The following is a 23187-nucleotide window of genomic DNA, read 5'->3' as shown; positions in this document are numbered from 1 at the left end:
AACCTTATTTACAGGGTCATTCCGAGTGCTTCTTATATGTAAACAGGTCTTTAAATCTTCTATTTATCTGGTCAATTTGACTGTGCACTCAAATATCAAGGTCAAATGTCAGGCTCCATCTTCCGAGGGAGCTTGGTGTGTACTTTTCTTTCTCGGACTTCAAAGCGAGAGGATTTATGTGATTGATAACCATGCTGGCTACTGGGGGTAATTCTGAAGTGCAATGGAAACACATTTTAAAATCATCAAAACAAATCAGTACCCTAGGTGACATTTCCACATATCATTTGTGCACTGTATACTTTTATCAGTAAAGCTGTTCAAATATAATGGTCATTTCAATTGCAGATGTGTTGTCTGTAATGGCAGTGCACTACCACACCATGCATACTCCACTTTACCTCACTCCACTCTGCACCACTCCATTCCACAGTAACGGCACTCTATTCTGCACCATTCCACTCTACGCCACTTCAGTCTACGCTGCTCCACTCTATTACACATCTCTGCATTCTACACCACACTATGCCATTCTACTCTGCAACTCTCCACTCTATGCCATTGCACGCCATGCAAATGCACTCTTCTTTGTACCACTCCCTTCTACGCCAGTGCACTATATGCCAATCGCCACTCTAATCTACTCTGCACCACTGCACTCTATGCCACTGCACTCTACCCAGCACCACTCCACTCTACTGTGCCCCATTCCACTCTAAGTCACTTCACTCTATTCTGCAACAATCTACTCTGTGCCATTCCACTCTACCCTACGCATTGCACTCTGCTCAAAGCACTGTATGCCAATTCACTCTACACCACCTTACTCAAAAACAATGCGCTCTACGCCACTGCCATCTAGGCCAATCTATTCTGCACCACTGCACTTTACGCCACTATAATCTGCTCTGCAACACTCTATGTCACTGCACGATACACCATTGTACTCTACGCCACTGTACTCCACACCACTCTAGGCTAAATGCACTCTATGCCACTCTACTATACACCACTGCACTCTACGACAGTCTACTCTGCAACCCTCTACTCTCTGCCACTGAACTCAACACCACTCTACTCTATACCCGCACTGTAGACCATTGAAGTCTACTCTGCACCACTCTTCTCTAAGCCACTTGATTCTGCATCGCTCCACTGTAGGCCCATGCACTCTACGCCAATCCACTCTAAATCACTCTAATTTGCTCTGCACTACTGCACTTTACGATGCTGCACTCTACTCTATGCCAATCCACTCTACTCTGAAACAATACACTCTCTGCCACTCCACTCTTCTCTGTACAACTCTACTCTACGGATTGCACTCTACTCTAACCACTGCACTCTACTCAAAAACAATGCACTCTAGGCCACTGCCCTCAATGGCAATCTACACTGCACTCTACGCCACTATACTCTGCAACACTCTATGCCACTGTACTCTAGGCCACTGCGCTCTACACCACTTTTCTCAAAACCAATACATACTACCTACTGCACTTTATGCCACTGTATTCCACTCTGCACTATTCCGCCCAATACCACTGCACTATATGCCAATGCACTCTACTCCACTTTACTCAAAACCAATACACTCTACCCACTTCACTGCATGCCACTACACTGTACTCTACTCCACTCCACTGCACTTCACTCTGCGGCACTGCACCACTCCACTCTACACCTCTGTATTATACTCTGCATAACTATGCCAATGCACTCAACTTTACTATGCACCATTACACTCCAGTATAGGCCACTTCACTACACTCTACACCTCTCCACTCCACGGCAGTGCACACTACACCACTTCATTCTACTCTGAAACAATCTACTCTGCACTACTGCACTCTACCCAGTGTACTCTAAACCACTTTACTCAAAACCGATGCACTCTATGCAAACTCCTCTGCACCACTGCACTCTATGCCACTTTACTCTACTATGCAACACTATGCCACTGCACTGGACGCCCCTCTACACCAATGGTCTTTATGTCACTGCACTCTACGTCACTCTAATCTACTCTGCACCACTGCACTCTATGCCTCTGCACTCTAACCAGCACCACTCCATTCTACGCCACTTCACTCTACTCTGTACTACTCAACTCTACGCACTGCACTCTAACTACTGCACCCTATGTATGCCAATGCACTCTACAACACTTTACTCAAAAATAATGCACTCTAAGCCACTGCCCTCTATGCCAATCTACTCTCTCTCACTGCACTCTATGCCAATATACTCTCTCTCACTGCACTCTATGCCAATATACTCTATGCCAAATTGTTCAACTCTGCACCAGTGTACGCTATGCCACTGTACTCTTCAGTACTGCACTGCAACTCAATGCCAGTGCACTCTATGCAACTCTACTATACACCACTGCACTCTACAACAGTCTTCTTTGCAACACTGCACTCTCTGACACTGAACTCTATGGCACTCTACCCTGTCACCTCACTGTACACCACTGCAGTCGACTATACACCGCTCCACTCCAAGCCACTCTAATCTACTCTGCACCACTGCACTGTATGGCACTCTACTTTGTACCACTACACTCTACTTTACTATGCACCACTGCACTCTACACCACTCCAGCCTAGGCCACTCTACTACACTCTGCACCACTCCACTCTACGCCAGTGCAATTTGCACCACTACTCTATGCCACTCCACTCTACCCTGTAGCACCCCACTCTACTCTGAACCATCTACTCTAGACCATAATATTCTGTGCCACTCTTCTCTAAGCTGCAACACTTCTCTACACAACTGAACTTTACGCCCCTCTACTCTAAACCACAGCACTCTACCCAATGTACTATGCCAGCTACTCTGAGCCACTTTATTCTGCTATACAACACTCTACATCACTGCAGTCTACGTCAAAGCACTCTACACAACTGCACACTGTGCCATGTTACACCACTGCACTCTACGTCACTGCACTCTACTCCTCTCTATTCCACTCTGCATTATGGTACTGTACGCTGCTGCTTTCTACAGCACTCTACTCTGCAACACTCTACACCAATGCACTCTACACTACTGCGCTCTAAGATACCCTACTATGCAAGACTGCACTCTCTGCCGCTAAACTCTGCTCTGCACCACTGCACTCTACTCTGAACTACTCATCTCTATGCCACTGCAGTCTATGCCACTCTACCCTGCGCCACTCCACTCTGCACCACTCTATGCCAATGCACTCTATACCACTTTACAAAAAACCAATGCATTGTAAGCCACTGCACTCAATGCTATCTACTCTGATCCACTGTACTTTATGCCACTCCACTCTAGGCCACTCTACAACACTCCAGTATCCGACGCTATACTCAGTTAAACTCTACTCCACTCTATGCCACTCTGTGACACTACTCCACTCTACGACTCTCTACACAACTCCTTCTATGCCACTTTACTCCACTCTTTTCTACATGCTGAACAGCTGCCAAGCTAGTGTACAGCATGGCTAAAACATGTTGGCTAAGCCAATAGCTTCTATAATAGAGAACTATTTACTTTGCCAAACCCTATTACACCTCACCTCTGAGTTATTTGACAATCGGAGGTTAAGTTGGTCTCCGAAGACTAAGCGCCCCAACCACATACAACCCTCTAACTCTTGCACCAGGCTTTCTGCACGCCCCATACCCATTGGGACCTAACCATTAGTGGCCTCTACTCCCAAAGATGGAAACCCCACCCCACCCTAACAACCTCTCTCGGCCATTCAGAGTAAGTTGCATGACATGGATTTTCTATCCCCATTACTCTCATATGACCCAACATACGCCACTAACACAGATAATGTGTGCATAATTGAGGGAATCCACTCGGACCCGTTTAGAGAAACAAGGGTAAATTCCAGATCCTTAAATAAGAATAACCTCACTCGAGTCCCCACCACAATGTCTATCTCAGATCATTCCAAGTCACAGCTTAAAGGCATGATTCTTAACTGCAGATCAGCAGTAGGACACGCTACAGATATTGCAAGTTGGCAACAAGAAATACACAAATATAACTAAAGATAAGTTCAGGACTGCTTTACAAGAATGCTTAATTCAAGGCATATTAATCACTCAACTACACTCCTTACCAGTGACTCGCTTGAGTTGCACGCGACTCGCTTGAGTTGCACGCGACTCGCATTTAGAAGGCGGGCATGGTGAACCAGCCTACATCTATCGAGGGACGCAGAGCATTTTGCAGAATTTTATGGTGAAATCTGGAATTTTCATGTAAAGCCTTATTTATCGGTAGTTTGACCATCTTGTGATGTTGCCACCTACTGTGGTGGCTAATTACGTCTTACGGTCAGCACTACACAATATACAAAAGATAGAAGACCGAGTAATATATGGTTATGATATAATCTGCGACTTTTTTTATCACTACTATAGTCCTGCTACCATTTTTAAAAGATCTGTACAAAGCCACACGCTCATCTTACATTGAATAATAGGCATAGAGGCTTCCATCATTAATCTAGGATTCAGGCGTCCCAGTCAAGGGAATTGGAATGTCTATATAGGAATCTTGTTCCCTTTTGATATTTGCCTGTATGATACTTTGACCGATTTGGTCAAGGTCCTGAAGAAGCTGGTTCACGTCCGGTGTTAACCCACCGAAGCCCGCGTCAACCTCGTGTGTCCAGACCTGTTTATCATTTTTTCATCTTGGTGGAAATGATTTACATCTTATGTTTCACGTCTATTCCAGAGGTGCATAAGTGTCTTGTATGAATGTGAATGAGTGTGAGGAATGTATGAGTTGTAAGAAGATTTGCTATTTTGGGGAACAATTACATTGTATTTAATTTTGTATGGTTGTTTATATGTATATATTCTTAAAAAAAACAACAACAAAAAATTGTATCTATTCATAAAAATGACATTTAATGTATTGGGAAAAAAAAGAAATAAGAAATTCATGAAAATATTAAATATGGCCTCAAAAAATAATGATAATGATGTAAATATTTGAAGTTTGTCATATCTGTATACCCATACCAGATTTCATCTTTTGTTAAAAGAAATATAGGTCTATAAGGAGTGTTTTCTGGTTCATTTTGGTCTGATTAGTCCCCCCCCCCCCTCTTACTCCCAGACCTCATTCGTTTTCCAGAGGGGATCCCTTGCTCTCTTATTGAAGGCGAGCATGGTTCCAAACAGTCCACAGAAGGTACGTGCTCAAGTCAGAATCTAATTTAGGGTAATAAAATGTACTGGAAACCCAGTATACACAGGATCGCTAGAATCCTCGTCTTTTGAATTCTTCTGCTAGACTCTTTAGGTACCTGCGTCGCTCTCCACAATTCAATGTGCTTGTTTCTGTCCTAGCCGCTATGTGATTTCAATATGTTGCGGGAAATAATTGACAAGTTCCTGAAATAGCAGTACAGGGCTATTTTTACTGCACCGTACCACAAATTTTCTTTACTAGCCTTGTAATGCGTTCTGCTACCTCAAAGGATATGCCCCGAGCATTTTAGATCTATCAAAATATCCAGACGATATTTAGCTGTCGCTGCAGGGGCACATGCTGAAAGACAATCCTGCAACTCACAAAATTACTACAACAAGTCCGCAATGTAAACGTTTATTGCAATGGAGCGCTGAAAGTGCAGCCTCCAGACAAAAACAAGCATTGTTGTCTGATTTCCTGGCACCAACATCCACGTCCTATCAGATAACCTTGAACCTATCTGTACGAAATATGTGAGCAATGATGCAACAAAAGCATGTGACTGGACCCATCCTGCTACCATTTAACACACACTTAGTGAATTTTGGCACGCTTGCTTTCTGGCTTCCTGCAAACAATATGTTGAACGTTGGGCTAGGACATGGCAGCCTAGAGATCAATTTAAACCGCAGGCCATAACGTATTCATTTAAATAACTGTATGTTGTACTTACAAGTGGGCTTCAGCCACTCGGTAAGCAAAAGAAGAGAACACAAAACCAATATCACCAAGAACATTTCCCTAATTGGGTTGTTATTGACCGGTAACAGACTAACAGTAAAACACAGACCACCTTCCGACCAAGCCCGTGGACACTAATATCCTTAAAGTCAAGGCAGCAGCACATTATACCGACCATAAAGGTCATTTCCATCTAGAATACAGGACCGGGTCAAGGCAAGTCCTTGACAGGGGGCGAGACCAACAGTTTAAATCCTTTTTGGTTGTCAGTCTCTTGAAAAGCCGGACCCTGCAATGGGAGAGGATGTGGCCTAACGGCTAGAGCAGTCGACCTCGAAGCTGGGGAACCGGTTTTGAGTCTCGGCACGGACGCTCAACATCCTGTGATTCTGGGCAAAATCACTTAAACTCCCCGTGCCTCACAAAATGAATATGTCCTTGTGAAACGCACCTTGTGCTCGTGTTCGGATACCTTCGGGTCGAATTCACGTTACATAAAACTCCCAAATAAAGTAAGGATTACGCTACTTTGTAGGTAGTGATGTTTAGCACAACGCTATGTTACACTGCGGGTACATCACGGATTGAAGACAACTTTATGAAATGCGCTAATGCTTTCGGTGATACAAGTTATTAAAGTTATTTTAAATATTAGTGGAAGAGTGACCACGGAACATTTCATTGCCTACATCAGATATGGGTGTATCTGACTAAAGCAAGTGAGGTTACATTAATATGGGGGGATGGGTTATGTTACATTTGCAAGCCACTTAAGAGTCCACTCTCTGACCCAGACAGTTACTCTAGCCATCCTTCTGTAGTATTCTGTGTTGAAAGATCACATTTCACAAGTCTGATAATGCACATTTAAAGCAAGATATTCACAGGTATCTCCTATGATTTAATCGGTGTTCATCAATCATTTCATAGCTCAATACCAAGCTACTAAACAAGCTGCAAATACTTGTTAGGATTTGATTCATGCGGAATAGACTACAGAAAAAAAATCGGTATTATTCTTTTGTGAAAGAAATAATAGTCATTTGGATTGTACGGCCATAAACCAAATTGTCCGTCCAAGTTGAAATCATAGGAGCCTTATTTATCCAACTCAAAGATGCCCTTTTATCAACTTAATTTGGGTTGACAGTCAGCATTTAAACTTACGAACTATAGGTTATACACAGATCTCCACCATTAATGTTCAGCTCGCTGAGCCAGCTATTTTAACAGCTTCTGGTTCAAAGCAGAAACAATATGAATAACATTTATTGGTTCGCTTCTTTTGAGAAAGAAGCAATCCTCGGCATCAGTGCGGGTTGTGAAAATAAAGTTGACCTTACAAAGTATGCATTACCTTCAACTACCTTGAAAAATAAAACCACTAATAAGCGCAGACAAACTTTACATAAATGGCACCTTAATTTCAGTTTTTCTTTAACACAAATTCCACAATTAAAAAACTCGCAGCAGCTACGTTGCAACACCTTCTTAAAGCTTCAAGAGGTAGGTTGTTTATATCATCGGGGGGCGTCCACATATATGCAACGAATATTAACTGCTGCCACATGCAAAACTATTAAACTACAGCAATCTGAAAACCGTAAAAGCCATTTAACCAATTTAGATCCAATGATGGAGGGGCCTCCATACTGAGAGTGAATGACAAAAAGCCGACTATCGCAAGGATACATAAATGCCATTACTCGTGCATAAAATCTGTGACCGTATAAAACACACTAAAAGTATATGGGATAGCTTATTCCAAAGGATGCATTTGAAACGATCAGAGTAGCAACCCAAAAACCCTCTTCAGCTCTTCAAACTCCTAAATAACTTAAGCCCATAGCTACTGTCACAGCACCACAAGCATCCAATACATTTTAAGGGCAAGATGAGCAAAAAAACAGTCCTTGCGCAAAAACAAATAAGCACCTCAACAATGCCTTGACACTATGCAAAAGGTCTACTTACCTTGAATTCTGGTCAGATCACTATCTACTTTCAGACGTTGTTCCTTTAGCTATTTCAAAATACACCTGCAGCAAGAACAGCTCCAGTATACTCTGTTTATAAGGACACTGAAGCCGTATTTTGCAAACAGTTCTTGCTCGCCCTCAAATCATTTCACAGAAAAACATCAACACAACAGCGAGAGGGGAAAAGGCGCCTCCTTAGTTTCAACCTGCTGGAAAAACATGAGTGAGAGAAAGGAGGAGTCACCACAAGCAAGCTAAGAAGAGAGGGGACTACGCTTAATATCCTGAACTGATCAATGTTGATCATGGTCAAAAGGCATTGGTTTCCTGGGGAAAATCCAACCAACTTCCAGTCAAAATAGCTAATTTACCTAGGAGGAACAGAGATGATGAGAATACATCCTAATGAGCTCGGCAACAGGATACAGAAGGACGAGTGGGATGACGAAAATCACACTATTGTGACCCAGTACATGTACACCTTGAGCCAGAGAGAAACACATCAAGAGGACGCCTGCAGGCAACTGCCAAAAGCAACCACCCACAGCAAGGATGCAAAATAAAATCAGCATTTTGGTGAACTATAAGGTATGATAAGATCAAAAGGGCATAATGCTCAGGACATTTCAGTAACAGTTGAGGTGGCCAGTCAAAAGAAGCAAAAAGCTCTCTACCAAATTGGAAATGCAAAGATGCCAAATGCGGGTCAAAGGTTCTTGGTCTGGCTTTACCACCTGATTACATTGTTGATAACACAAACAAATCATTACAGCTCCCAGTGCTCAAGTGGCTAGGGCTTATGAAGGTGGGAAATAAAATGCCTAATTTATTTTGTCATGATTGCATTCATGCTGTAAAGCCCATGGCCGATCTGCTTTTTTTTCTTCCCACCTGACAGCACGCTAATGACATACAGTGTCAAGAAGAAATAATAACCAAATTACTCCCAGACATTGAAGCCTTCAGAAATGGGATAAATGTTTTCATTGTGCACAACAGAATAAAACTGCATTTTTGCCTACTCCTTGGGCTTGGGCAACTTTCTCTGCAGATACTAAAGAAAATGTAGCCAAAATAAAACAATGGCAAGTTGAAACCAATCTACTGGATCAGCTGATACAAAAACACATGGTATTGAAGGAACAGTTGAGTCCAGGCACGAACAGTAAGGAACAGGGGCATAAAAACGGTTCCAAAGAGGTCATTAGCATAATTTAAGAAATTATGTACCAGGGTGGAATCCATAAAAAAGAAATAAAGGCACACAGAAGTAGACCCGCGTCGCACACTGAATCCTTCGTAGGACATCGCTATTTCGGGAGATTCACCTCCAATGAAAATTGTATGTGGAAAACCATCTTTGATGTTACTGTGCATCTGCAAAACTGAAAAAAATTTAAAGAATGATTGAATCAAATTGATATAGCCTTGAGAAAGCCCTGGCGTCACTCGCCACATAGGGCGAAACACGTGTGGGCTGCTGCTTGTTTAATGTCGAATCAAGAAAGGAATTTTTGGGATAATCTCAATGAAGATGGAATTAATTCTTAACATTTGAATGGTGTTTGTAATGAAGAAAAAAAGGATTTAGCCTTTAACTTGCTCACTTACAGAAAAGGAACACATACTCATACTAATCCCTAATTTGAAACTGAAGCTCTAAGGGTCCAGAGCTTTGAGTATGGTTACCTCGCTTACGTAATAATTGCGAAGAAAGATATAGGCCTGGAATCCCTGGACCTTCTGCTATTGTTGAAACACAGAAGTAGAGACTGCTTTACAATAAGAACAATGTTACATGAGCGTTGCAATTTGCTTAACTTGTGAATGAGGGCCATATTTGCAGAATGTTGGTAAACTAAACCACTCCGAAGCAAAATACTGCTGGCCACGAGTTTGATGCGCGGCACAGTGAACCCATTCTGTCGCTCTCTGGGAAGATAAACAGAGTACCACTTACGTGACTACAACTTTGTCAACGCCTGTTATTTACACTGTTCCGTCTGCAGAGGAGACACGCACAGGAAGATTCATAGTTCCTTAAATGTAATAACATGTTCATATGCCGTTTTGAGTTCTAAAGAGCATTTTACATAATCTGTAGAAGACGACTTCACGATTCCTACGTTCTTTTTTCCCCAATTATTGTTTTATTTTTTTATCAAAATGTACACTTTTTGGTTTCTAAATTGGTCTAATGTGACAATCAACCTTTCTTTTACTACATAAAAAGGGAGATATATGACAGCATTGAAGCCCCTGCACTCCAAAAATCACTACCAAATTCTTCCTTAACTCCAGAATTCAAGTATTTCAAGGGCGCATTGGAGGGTAGGGCCATCACTTGCACTGTATACATGTATGAAGGTCATATTACATCCGTTGAAAGTCGAGTACTTTTTTAAAACAGACACTTCCGTCGCTTCGGTAGCACACAACTGTCACAGAAAATAATTATTAAAAGGCACTGATTGGCCAGAGCCACATTAGGGTGGGGGCGCTGTGACAATCATGAGGGTTGCTACCAACAGATTTATAGCCATGAACTACGCCTGGAGGCTTTTATGACTTACATATTCTTTAATTCTCATTTGTGTGCCCTTCCAGCCTGGCTGCGTGGACAGAGCCCATTTACAAACAGATGCTGCTGCTGCCGCCTGCTGGCAAACATAAAGCAAATATTTATGGAAACCCAGGCGCTTAGGGCTGCTATAGCACCAATCACTGACAGAGCACAGTGGGGTAGATCGGTGTGTGGGAACTCAGAGCAGAAGCCTCTCTGAATTTCACCTTCAGTATACTGGCAACAGAACGGTTCAATAATAGGTTATTTAAAAAAGTGTCGCAAAGTTAATTATAAACAGAAACATTTTTATATTAATTAAAAAAAATAAGTTATAGTTAAATCTTGTGATAAGTACATAAGAAGTATCATGTCTGCTCGAAGAGCACCAGAACCCCATGAACAAATTAAGAGGAAATGGTACCTAGGCTAAAAATAGACTTCTGTTTATTTCTAAGGATCCACGTGCTAAGGCCATCTCCCGCTGTCAAGGGCGGAAAAACTCGAACACCAAAATCAACGTACACCTAACTGTACCAAAAAGGAACGGGAAAAAAAGAGTATTACATCAGATGGGCTACAGAATAAAAATTCACCACCATGGCAATCCCAGCCATCAAACCTTTTCTTTCTATGGCTTTACACCAACCAAACCGACATATTGCCCTTTAACTGCCATTCTCCTTTCAAGCGTTACCTCGGGTGACCAGTAGTCCAGAATGCCTCCGAAGAGCCAGTTATTTGTGAAAGAAATCCGTGGTCCGCTATTTACTCCTTTAACGGACGTCTTCTTTCTTGTAATTATTGCAAGCAGGGCCGGCGTGCGAGTGCCTCAGGTGCTCACAACCAATCAAGCCGTTCAACACATATTCGACTGGGTAGTAGTAAAGTGTGGTGACCTTGCATTCGTCGGAAGAACGCTTATTACAGGATTGGCTAATGGAGTTCCTCTTTATTTCCCGTAGGTTGTAGAACATCTGAGATCGTGGTGGGAGTTTCGATTGGCTGAAGCTACGTTTACCGGTTGTTTCATTGGCTATGGTGGTTTTCTGGGCAGTGGCTTAGAAATTGTACCTGCTGCACGTACGAGCTTCTGTATGAATAGAGCAGGCAGGCATCTGATAGTTGAATGAGTGATTTTTGAGGCTGCATCACAGTGAGTCGGAGCCTAAAGCAGCTTAAAGGGCACCTCAAGCAGTGTGAACGGGCACGATGGTGGTGACCAGGGACTTCGGGGCTGGGTCCTTTGGTCACCCTGGGCTCCGCCCCGTATTAGCTTCTGTGGCGCCATCTGCCTTCTAATAGCCATCCGACTCGTGCAGCGACAACGCGTTTCCTCCCACTGCCGTTCCCTGACTGTACCGCACCCTTCTTGCTTGGCCCGTGACGGAACACCGGCACCTGCGCCCTGAGGCCGCGGAGTTTAGGTCCGCGCCTCAAACGTCTCCTTGGCACGCTCCTCCACAGGTCACGGCGAGCAAGTCTTGAATTGCCGCTGCCTCACCCCTGACCCGTAGCTGCCGAGGTTTCCAATTGCTATTTGTGACATTCTCATAATTTCAGTGTAATTATGAGGGACATTTCAACGACTACTATTGACTCTTTGTTGCTAGCAAAATCAAGTAACAATCCAAGGTGATCAGTCTGGGCGAAGTTTAACTTTTATCCTTATAGGCTGGGCTTTAAGTGGGCCGATTCTCACCGGTGCTGACCACCGGCAGTTTTTTAAAGGGGAACTCGAAACCGGGCCTTTAGGGCTCTGTGTTGAGCCCTGGGCGAGGCCGTCTGCTTTTCCCCGGACAGCAGTGACAGGAGGCGCATCGATGTGAGCGTGTTCTTCTCACTAGTGGAGAGGTTACGGCATGACGTCATGCCAGGTTAGCGTTGTAGAGGAGGGGAAAACCTTTAAAGAGTCATTTTCTCTCTGGATCTCCCTTCTCTTTTTGAAACTGAAGAACAGCAACATTGTCTTGTGTCACCAGGACTTTAAGTGGAAGCAGTGGCGGCTAGTGACATTTGAAAGTGGTAGGGCGCAAAACACGCGGTGGAACGCACCGTGGCGAACGAGCCGGATCCGCATAAGGAGGGTTAGGAGGGGGGGGGGTTCTCCCCCCTGTGGCACTCTGGGGTAAGGCCTCACTCGTGTTGTGCAATGATACTAATGATGGCACAGACACGATGATGCAGTCAGCCGGAAAGACCCCGAGCGGTCTTCCGCATCTTTATTTATACCCCGGCGCGAGCCCGCCCCGGGGTTGTGCGTGCATGCGTGGGGGAAAAGAATACAATGTATGAGAGAGCCCGGGTGGCTCTCTACATCCCTCCTTCATTTTAGTTCTGTTCATGCTGGCACGCTTCCAGATATCAGCTTAAGGCGATGTTCAGGCAAAGTCTCTCATCCGCTGGCTAGGCCTCGGATTGGGCCTCAGACTGTACCGATGACTCCGGGTCCACTGCGGTTCGACAACCCCAGCCGGGGTTCCTCTTGGACATTCACTCGCATCAGTCGCCTGCGGTTGACTTTGCTCTTCACCGTGGCCTTGGTTGCACCTCGCCCTGCCTTGGCATTGTTGTTGGACTTGGGAAACTGCTGGTGTCCCAATCTTCGTATTCTCCTGTTTCTGCTCCTTCAACCAGTCTTTGCCTTCCAGTTTCTTCTGCTGCTTTTCTGAAGCATGATATGTTCCTTGTCACAACCTGTCCGTTCCTCTTCGCCGTGACCATTGTCCCTTGGACCTTGTCCACTATCCACACTTCTGACTCGAATGGGGTTCGGAACTTCCAGCCGGGGTGGCGATCCTTGACAACCACCGGGTCTCCTTCCTTGATGTTTGGTTCCTTAGCATGGCGATACATGCTCGCCTTGACGTTTGTGTTTTGTCTTCTAGCTTGGGTAGCCTCGGCGTCTCTCTCCTCTGGCATCCATGTGCTTGCGGTTGGGATACTGTCTCGTGGAGCACGCTTGAACAACACGTGGGCGGGAGCGCACTTGGTTGTTGAATGAGGCGTCTGGCGGCACGCTCCTAGGAATTGATCGAGGGCCGCCTCTAGGTCTTCCCCATTGTCCACCGCAATCCTGAGGGCCCTGTTTAGTGTTCGCATTAGTCTCTCAACTTCTCCGTTGGCCTGGGGCCACAGTGGGGTGATCTTTCTGTGTTTGATCCGGAGAGCCTCCAGGTATGACTGAAATTCTCTCCCTTGAAAGGGGGGGCCCGTTGTCTGACTTTATTTCCTCTGGGAGTCCCATCGTGGCGAATACACGGTTCAGCACCTTCTTGACTTGTGGGAATGCGGTGGATGATATGACTTCAACTATTGGGAATTTTGAGAAGGAGTCGACTAGCACCAGCATGTGTCTCCCGTCCGGGAAGCTGCCAAAGTCTATGCTGAGATGTGTCCAGGGTGTCTGAGGAGCTTCCTCGGTGATCACAGGTGCCGGAGCAGGCTCACTGCCTGTGATCGTGCAGGCATGGCAGGACCGTATCATGGCGTCTACTTGGCTGTCCATCGCCGGGAACCACACCTTGCTCCTTAGCCGTGCCTTTGTCTTGGCCATGCCTTGGTGCCCTACATGCGCTAAACTCAGAGCTCTTTGTTGGAGGCTTTCAGGTATGACAATGAGATGCCCCCGCAGGATGACTCCTTCATCTCCCACACTTAGTTTGCTGCGTATCTGCCACAGCTGCTGTCTTGCGTGGCGCACCTCCGGCCGAAGGCTTGCGGCACCATCAAGGAAGTGGGCCCAATGATTTTCCTCCAGGGCATGGCGGACTTTCATCAGTGTCTCGTCCTCGGCGGTGGCGTCTCCGATTTCTTTGAGGGACATGTTCTCTGGACACGCTGCCTGTGAAATCATATGGACAATTTCCTCCACTTCTTCACCTTCTTAAGTAGGCGGACGCTGGGTGGTGACATCCGGGTGCCGGGACAGGTAGTCGGCCGGGTTGTTGGCCCCAGGGCGGAACACGATCTTGAAGCGGTAGCCCTGCAGCTGGACCGCCCAGCGTTCGATGCGTGGGGGAGCCAGCCGTGATGACCCTGCAAAGAGGGGTAGAAGAGGCTTGTGATCGGTTACCACCGTGAACTCCTGCCCACAGAGGTAGAGGTGAAAGTGCTGGCACGCCCACTTGATGGCCAAGGCTTCTCTTTCTATTTGCGCGTATCTGGTCTCGGTTAGCGCTTTGCTGGCGTAGGCGACCGGCTTCCATTCTTCGGGTCCGTATTCTTGCAGGAGGACCGCACCCAGTCCCACGGGGCTGGCGTCGACTATCAACTCGGTCCGACGTCGTGGCTGGAAGTAGGCCATCGTGGTGTTATCCAGGAGACTGGCCTTGATGGTTTGGAACGCTTTGTTCGCGGTGCTGGTCCAGTCCCATTTCTGATCGGCTCGGGTGAGGGTCCTGAGGGGTTCCGCGAGGGCGGCCAGGTTGGGTATGAATCGGCCACAGTATGTGGCCATGCCCAAGAAGCTGCGTACTTCCGTTGGATTTCGGGGGGTGCTGGCTGCCTTAATCGCTTCCGCTTTCTTGGGGTCGACTTTCAGGCCTTCTCTCGTGAAGGTGTATCCGAAAAAGTCCACCGACTCTTGGTAGAAGGCGCATTTGGCTCGGTGTAGAGTCAGGCCGCTGTCCGCAAGTCTTTGCAAGGTTGCCCTCAAGTTGACGTGATGCTCTTCTAGGGTTGTGGAGTACACTAGAATATCATCGCTGAGGTTAATTACTCCTTTTAGTCCCGATAGCACCTCACGAATGGCGTTTTGGAAGACCTCCGCTGCGGAGGAGACACCGAAGCTGAGCCGGGTGTAGCAACGCAGCCCCACGTGCGTCGAAAAGGTGGTGATGTATCTGCTGGCTGGTTCCAACTCGAGCTGGTGATACCCTGAATTGAGATCCAGCTTCGATAACCACTTCGCCCCGTTGAGGTCCGCTAATATATCATCCATGGTGGGGGTGATATCCCTTTCGCGCTTGACGGCTGTGTTGGGGAGCCTCATGTCTACGCATAGACGAATGGCCCCGGCTGCTTCGGTTTGGGTGCAACGACCAACGGGGAGACCCAGGGTGTCGGGCTCGACACTTTCTCGATCACTCCTAGGTCTTCAAGCTTCCGAAGCTCCTCCTCGACCTGCGGCCTGAGGTTGAAAGGCACCCGCCGGTGTCGGAGTGCTACCGGTTTTATGGATGTGTCTATGTGTAGCTTGAATCTTCGCCCCTTTAGTTTGCCTAGGCCCTTGAACAGCTCTGGAAAATCCTTTAGCATGAAATCCGCGTGTGCTTGGTGCACTTGATTGGCAAAGAACACCAGGCCCAGGTCTTCTGCCGTGTGGCAGCTCAGGAGGGTGCCCTTCTTTCCCTCCGTGATGTGAAACTTGGTCTCCGTGGAGTATTCTCCGTTGACTACCGTGGTTTGAATGACTCCTCGAAGGGGTAGCGGTTCAGTTCCCCCGTAGGTATAGATCTTCGCTACAGATGGCGATAGTGCAGGCTTTGGGGACATCCTCTCATATTGATCCGAGTCCATGACATTTACGGACGCTCCTGTGTCTATCAAGGCGTTGACATTCGTCCCATCCACTGTTATGGAACACATGGGCGGCGGCCTCCTTCTCGTGGACGCTCGGCTTACGTAGGAGACGACGTACACCTCGTCATCCTCATCGTCCTCGTACCTAGGTCGTCGGTCTTGTGCTTGAGTGTCTGGAGGAGGTTGTTCCTGGTCGAGTGATGGTTGTTGGATGCGCTGCGTTACTGCCCTGGCACGTGGGCCTGCTGATCTGAACTTTCCTCCCCGGCAGACGGCGGCAAAATGATTCAGACGCCCACACTTGAGGCACGTCTTGCCTTTTGCGCCACATGTGGCAGTGGCAGGGTGGTCTTCACCGCAGTACCCGCATTGATTTCCTCGTGGCGGGCCATTCCGCTGCTTTGCTGGCGGGAACCTCCTTTGAATTCCATCTACCCGTTCTTCCTTGATGGTCGTGGGTCTTGCAGCGGGTGGGGTAATCACCGGGGTGCGCAGCGCCGCCTCCATTTCCTCAGCCCTGGCATCGGACAGCTCGTGCGATCTGGCCAGGATTAGTATCTCGTCAAGTGATATCCCTGGTTGCCGTAGGATTAGCTTCCTCAGCAGCTTCGACTTGCATCCTACTATGATCTGATCCCTGATCTCCTCACGGGGGTTGGCGAATGGGCACGTGCTCGCGAGCCGACGGAGTCGAGCATAGTACATGTCGACGGATTCGGAGTCAGTCTGTCTGCCAGGCGCGTTTAAACTTGAACTTTTCAAAGTCATTGTTGAGCTGGGGATCGAAATGTGCGTTTAGAGCCGCGACGGCGGCATCGTAGTTGTGCTCGGGCCCGGTGTTGGGGAGCGACTCGAACAGATCATAGATTTCTTGACCCCCGTACAAAATGAGGAGTGACCTCTTCACTGTCCCATCCGTTTCCCTGGTGCCCTTGAAGTATAAATTGAGTCGTCCGACCCACGCCCTCCATCGGAGCGCCGCTGTTGCTGGGTCTGCAGTTTCGCTGAAGGGCGGGATGGGCGCTGCGCCGACGTGCAGGTGGGCGGGAATCGCTGGTAAGGGAAGCCCCGCTTGGGCCTGAGCACCCGCCTGGGCTTGGGCCTGTGGGAGTGCCGCGGGCACGGCTGACGGCGGTTGGACTGCTGGCGGTGGGGCCTGGACAGCCCCGTCCTGGGCCGTTCCGGCCACGTTCTGGCTCATGGCGTGGCTCTAAGCACGTGATTCTGGAGCTTTCCGGAGTTGTGGCGGAGTGAGTAGCTGGGCTGAGGCACTAGGACTTGCCAAGGTGCGGTGCGTTGTGAGATCCAGCACAGCAGAGCGTGTGTGGTGCAGGCTGGGCGCCTGGGAGGCCTACTGAGTGCATTTTTCCGTTTGCCTTTGCCAAGGCTTGATGGGGACCGAGCAGCGAGGCCTAGTGAAGGCAGGTATTGCTTTGAGTTGGCCAAGGCTTGATTATCGTGGAGCAGCGTGGGTGCGCCTGAGGGGCCAGTTGACACGCAGTTCCAGATTGCGTTGGCCAGAGCTTGTTGGCTGTTCCTTGTGGTAGGCCGGAGCAGAGCGCGCGGCGCACTGAGCGCACACATGGATGGGCGCAGCTCGCGCGCCTGTGGTAGCAAGGAGGCGGGGTAGGCCTGGGCCACGTGGTGCGACGGCCGGGCTCCGCGGCTCTTCCGCCGCGGGCGGGAGCACTTCTTCAGCGCCGGCAGGCGAAGGGCACGCGCGGGAGCCGCGCACGCGGGGCAGACGGCAGACTCACCCGCAGGAACCTTGCAAGGCACGCCAACCCCACGAGCCCCGCCAGCTGAAGGCGCTCCCTCACGGGAGACGCGTGGGCGGGTCTCGGACCAGAGGGGGATCGGCAGAACAGCGCGGGCGGGCACCACAGCGGAAAACAGATGACGTGGTGCCGCAGGCAGCAGTGGGCACGCGTGGATGACGACCGGCCTCGTCGCCAATGTGGCACTCTGGGGTAAGGCCTCACTCATGTTGTGCAATGATACTAATGATGACACAGACACGATGATGCAGTCAGCCGGAAAGACCCCGAGCGGTCTTCCGCATCTTTATTTATACCCCGGCGCGAGCCCGCCCCGGAGTTGTGCGTCCGTGCGTGGGGGAAAAGAATACAATGTATGAGAGAGCCCGGGTGGCTCTCTACACCCCCCAGAAAATTTTGAAAAAGAGTAGGCAAACAGTGCATTTTGAAGCAAATTTGAGAAAGCAAGAAGGTTAAAAAAGCAATTGTGAAAGTACAGTTATTACATTAATAAAGAGATGTCAATGTCACATAATAACATAGATAGTTGCTTATTCAGTACAAGCATTGGAAATGCAATAGGTCTCGCATTAGAAAAGTAGGAGCTATAGGTCTTGTAAATGATTTTTTTTTTTTGTGTAGTTTTTCCAAATAGCTACATTGATAGATTTGTCATTTACAATGCCAACAGTTTTAATTTTTGTGAATGTGACACCTATAGCATTTGGAATGCCACATGATTTGTATTGACGTGACTTTGATGGCAGCTTTTGTTGTTATGCCACATTTCTAGAGAGCAGGAGAGTGCAGCAGGGGATAGAAGCACAGCCCTGCAAGCTGAACGTCCTCCCATTGCACACCCATCTGTGGCTTGAGTGGTGTGAGGGTGAGGGGTGTGAGGGTGAGGGATGTGAGGGTGAGGGGTGTGAGCGTTGTGAGTATGAGGGAGTGTGAGTGTGAGGGGGTGTGAGTGTGTGATGGTGAAGTTGAGTGAGTGTTTGTGAGGCTGAGTGTGTGTGACGGTGTGTGTTGATGAGGGTGTGTGAGGGTGAGTGAGGTTGTTTGATGTTGATTGAGGGAGTGTGAGTGTGTGGGTGTGTGACGGGGTGAGGGTGAGTTAGGGAGTGTGATTGTGTGTGAGTGGGTGAGTCTGAGAGTTAGGTGTTGTGATGTTGATTGAGTGTGAATGAGGGTGAGGGGATGATGGTAAGGGTGCGACCGCCGGGGTCTTGCCCAACGGGAGATGTCCCCTGCCGCTCCCTCCGCCCTGCAGTCGCAGCGACACTACATCCTCAACTGTCCCCACCCCCACGCGGCCCACATAGGGTGCACCATACACAGCTAGGGTCCCTGATACACTACTGTACACGCAAATACTAGTCCAACAGTTGTTGAAATGTTTCTCCCTCCCTCCCTTCTTTTAATTCCCAGTTATGTCTCTTGGTTGACAAAGAGATTGTTTATGCTGTACTCATGATAATGCTCGATTTCCCCTCCCTGTTTACTTTTCACACAATGCCGGTTGGACACTGCCAGGAACAGGAGACTGAAACCCAGCGACCCATATGACTATGTGGGATATGATCCTGCCTTTGACTGCTACTGTGCCAATCAGGGAACACGACCCAAGACAATGGTTGTTGGTTTTCATGACCACTTTGGTCCTTTTGCAGTGCTGCGGGCCACGAGCACTGCAGCCCGAGACATTTCCTGGCACTGCCGGCTACGGACTAAGCATCTCCCCTGGCTACTGTTTATTTTCACTCATGTATAACTGACATGTCAAAATGTGCTACTTGCTGAGTACCGTTTGTAGTAGTTATTCCTTGTTATGACATTGTGTGAATAATTGCCTTCTTATCTGTGAAACTAAATAAAGTTAGGGACCGTTGGTCTTTAAAAAAAAAATGATGGTAAGGGTGGGTGAGGGTGAGGCGTGTTGATTGTGACAAGTTGCAAAGCTGAGGGTGGGTGAGTGTGTGGGAGGGTGTTTGATGGTGAGGGTGTGAGGTGTAGTGAGTGTGAGAGTGTTGTGAGGCGTGTGAGGGTGTGAGGGGAGTGAGCGTGTGTGAGGGTGATGGGGTGTGAGGGTGAGGGTGTGTGAGGGTGAGAGGTTGTTTGCGGCTGAGAGTGTGTGAGGTGTAGTGAGTGTTGTGAGGGGAGCGTGGGTGTGTGACTGTAAGGTGTTTGAGGGTGAGGGGGGGTGGGTGTGTGTGAGGGTGAGTGAGGGGGTGTGAGGCTTCGGGTGTGTGACGGTGTGTGAGTGTGTGTGAGGGTGAGAGAGGTGTTGTTAGGCAGAGGGTGTGTGACGGTGTGTGAGGGTGAGGGTGAGTGTGAGTCATTGTGAGTGAGTGTGAGTGAGGGAGGGTGTGGTTGTGTGACGTTGTGTGAGTGTGAGTGTGTTTGAGGGTGAGTGAGGTTGGGTGAGGGTGACTGAGTGTGTGTGAGGGTTACAGAATGAGTGTAAGGGTGTGTGAGTCTGAGGGGGTTGATGTTGAGAGAGGGTGAGTGGAGTGAGTCTGTGAGGGTGAGGGTGTGCGGTGTAGTGAGTGTGAGAGTGTTGTGAGGGGTGTGAAGTTGTGAGTGTAGTGAGTGTGTGTGTGAGGGGGTGTGAGTGTGGGTGAATTTGAGTGAGGTGGTGTGAGGATGAGGTTGTGTGACGGTGTGTGAGGGTGAGTGTGTGTGTTTGATGGTGAATGATTGAGTGTGAGTGTGTGGGTGTGTGATGGTGTGAGGGTGAGGGTGTGCGAGGGTGAGTTACGGAGTGTGTGAGTTTGAGAGTTAGGGTGTTTGAGGGTGACTGAGGGTGAATGTGGTTGAGGGGATGAGGGTAAGGATGTGTGAGGGTGAGGGGTGTTGATGTTGAGATTTTGCAAGGCTGAGGGTGGGTGAGTGTGTGTGAGGGTGTTTGAGGGTGGGTGTGTGAGAGAGTTGTGAGGGGAGTGAGGGTGTGAGGGGAGTGAGGGTGTGAGGGGAGTGAGGGTGATGGGGTGTGAGGGTGAGGGGGTGTGAGTGTGTGTGAGGGGATGAGGGTAAGGGTGTGTGAGGCTGAGGGGTGTTGATGGTGAGAGAGTGTGAGGGGGGTGAGTGTGTGAGGGTGAGGCTGTCCGGTGTAGTGAGTGTGAGATTGTTGTGAGGGGTGTGAGTCTTTGAGGGGAGTGAGGGTGTGTGAGTGTGAGGGGGTCTGAGTGTGTGTGAGGGTGAGTGAGTGGGTGTGAGGCTGAAGGTGTGTGATGGTGTGTGAGGGTGTGTGAAGGTGTGTGAGTTTTGGTGTGTGAGGGTGATGTTATGAGTGTGTGTATGTTAATAAAAAAAATTTATTTTTTGTTTTTCTTTTTAATATGTGTCGTGTAAAAAAAAACGTGATAGAGCTTCCCTTTGTAATTGTCCTGCCTTATGTGTATTTTTTATGTAATTTAACTGTGTGTGTGTGTTTTAATTAATGTGTGGTGTTATGTGTGTTTTTGGTGTCTGTGGAGTCCCGTATTAATTGTATTAATTTAAAAATGGCCGACGCAATGCGTCACCTTGACGTTCCCTACGTTAGCGTTCTAGTTTTTTTTGTGTTGTGAGTGTTTACGTTTCCTTGACGTTTATTTGTAGCCAATCGGAGCGCGACGTTTTTGACGTTGCGTTCCGATTTGCTTACGTCAACAGTGGAATTCCCCAGAAGATCGAGAATGTTGGTGCGCGGAAGGCGTGTTCTTGTTCCTGTGCTGTTGCTGCGTCGTTTGACAGGTAAGAATTTATTCCAAAGTGTTTTTTTATGTAATGTAATGTAGTATCTATAGTATGTTTAACTTAACGAATGAATAGGAGTGTATTTTTATAACTGTTGACATTGTTTGTTTTCGATCGTAATATTTGTAAATGTTTATTATGTAATGTAAATTAAAATCTTGTTTTTATTCATCGATATGTAATGTATATGTTTTCGAAAACTGTAATGTAATGTATTTTTAGCTGGTGTTTGTTATTTGACGTACAAGAGCTGTTGTTTGAACTTTGAAGTGCTATTTAGTTTCTATTATATTTATGTATGTTGTGTTTGCATTGTTTTTTTCCTGTGATGCTGAAGTAGCCGGATTATATGTTATTGAGCTTATCGATGTATTAAAGGAAAGTTTTTGTATTTGCTGTATTTATTTTCCCTATCAATGTATTAAGAGGATGCACAGTGATGTAATGTGTGTATTTTATGCGTTTTGTGAAAAATGTTTTATTTTCCAATCCCTGTTTGCATATTTGTGTATTAATAGCTGCACTCTCCTTGTGTTGCTTTAATTTGCATTTTGGAATAGCTGCAAGTGTGTAATCCGCGTTTTACGTATATATCAAATAGTTGCTTAGCGCTATTTATGTGTACAGTTGGAGGCTGGAGTTGTATTTGGAGGGTAGAGTTGTAGTGTGGTATTGTAGTTTTAGGGTGTAGTTGGAGGGTGGACTCGGACGGTGTGAGGGTGAGTGGATGTGAGTGTCTGGGAGTTTGAGGTTGTGAGTGAGACTGAGCGTGTGTTGGTGAGTGATGGTGTGTGAGGGTATGAGTGTGATTGAGGGTGTGAGGTTGTGAGAGTGTGAGGGTGTGATGTAGGGTGAGGATGAGTGAGGGTGTGTGAGGCTGAGGGTGAGGGTGTGAGTGGTTGTGATGATGCCTATAAGTGATCATTTTTTCCGTGATTATTGTACACTTCAAATGTATTAATGTTGTGAAGCGTTGTTTTAGAAGCTAATCAAGATCTATGTAATGTTGATTGATGCTGTTAACGCTGAATCAAAAAACAAACACATCAGTAACGTTTTTTATATAATGCATGTAAAAAGTTACCTTTTTTTGTAAGGTACACATCAATTCGCACTGCAAAAGCTTGGCTTGCATTAACATAGATGCGCAGTGATTTTGTCTGTGTTTGTTCATTAGAGACAATGTTTACCTCCTTTTAAATTTCCGACTACAGATGCGCATTAATTGTGGCAAAGTATAAGTATGAAGCCACCTTTAAAAATTGTATTGTTTTTGTTGTGTACTTTGAGTGGAATCCTTAATTGTACTTATGGAAGAATTGCAATTAGGATGTGAGGTCTCGTGCTCTTGTGATTACGCACTTTGTTTGTTTTGTGGATTCTTTCCACCATTGTTTAATGGTTTATTTATTTCCCTTACTTTAGTAACTGCTTTATGTTGTGAATTTGTGTCCTTTAGATGTCTGTGTCCCCTTTTAAATTGGTGTATTACTCGCTGTGTATTCAGATGTTTCCCTATTTTCTTTTTATTTTTTTTTCCGTAAAAAATGTTATATTTAACAATCCTTTTCTGCGTTTTTATGTATTAATTGGTGCACTGTCCTCGCGATGCATTAAGTTTTCATTTTTGAATACCTACAAGTGTGTAATCCGATGTTTTTTTATTGAATTAAATGTTGCC

The 23187-nt window shown here is 47.0% G+C and overlaps 1 protein-coding gene across 2 annotated transcripts in view; it reads right to left on the bottom strand.

The window, feature by feature from the left end:
* PRPSAP2 (phosphoribosyl pyrophosphate synthetase associated protein 2) overlaps nucleotides 1-11826 on the bottom strand; it is a 440767-nt gene extending 428941 nt beyond the window's left edge. The window contains exon 1 of one of the 2 annotated variants that reach the window (XM_086940712.1): nucleotides 11183-11826. The gene's annotated coding sequence lies outside the window, so the exon portion shown is untranslated. Of the gene's footprint in view, nucleotides 1-7917; nucleotides 8054-11182 lie in introns of those variants that run through there. The other variant, XM_086940714.1, reaches the window with a different exon arrangement.
* Nucleotides 11827-23187: the final 11361 nt, after the last annotated feature.

Source organism: Lissotriton vulgaris, chromosome 10 (assembly GCF_964263255.1).
Source record: "Lissotriton vulgaris chromosome 10, aLisVul1.2, whole genome shotgun sequence".
In the NCBI taxonomy this organism is placed as follows: domain Eukaryota; kingdom Metazoa; phylum Chordata; class Amphibia; order Caudata; family Salamandridae; genus Lissotriton; species Lissotriton vulgaris.
The sequence above is the reverse complement of the archived record's forward strand: the minus strand, read 5'-3'. Positions and strand labels throughout refer to the sequence as shown.